Below are 523 nucleotides of genomic sequence, written 5' to 3'. Positions count from 1 at the left end.
CAATCTCTCTCTCTCTTTCTCGCTCTCTCCTCCCCATGAGTTTGTTGTTTGTGTACAGAAATGCTATTGATTTTTTAGTGTTAACTTTGTGTCCAACTATACAACTGAATCTGGTTCTGAACTAGAAGTCTTTTAGTGGAGTTTTTGGTACCTTCTATGTAGAGTATCGTGCTGTCTGCACATAACGATAATTTAACTTCTTCCTTTCTTGTCCTTATTCCTTTTATTTCATTTTCTTGCCTAAATGTTCTGACTAATATTTCCAGAACTATATTATATATGGGTGGTAATAGTGGACATCCTTGCCTTATTCCTGATTTTAGAGTGAAAACTTTCAGTTTTTGACCATTTAGTATAATGTTGGGTGCTGGTTTGTCATAGATGGCTTTTATCAGATTAAGATAAGGACCATCTATTCCAATTTTCTGTAGGGTTTTTTATTTTTTTGGGGGGGGGAATTTTTTTTTAATTTTATTTATTTATTTATTTGAGAGAGAGAGAGAGAGAGAGAGAGAGAGAGAGG

The sequence above is a fragment of the Octodon degus genome, unplaced genomic scaffold (assembly GCF_000260255.1).
Source record: "Octodon degus isolate 3935 unplaced genomic scaffold, OctDeg1.0 scaffold00140, whole genome shotgun sequence".
NCBI classification, from domain to species: domain Eukaryota; kingdom Metazoa; phylum Chordata; class Mammalia; order Rodentia; family Octodontidae; genus Octodon; species Octodon degus.
The sequence above is the reverse complement of the archived record's forward strand: the minus strand, read 5'-3'. Positions refer to the sequence as shown.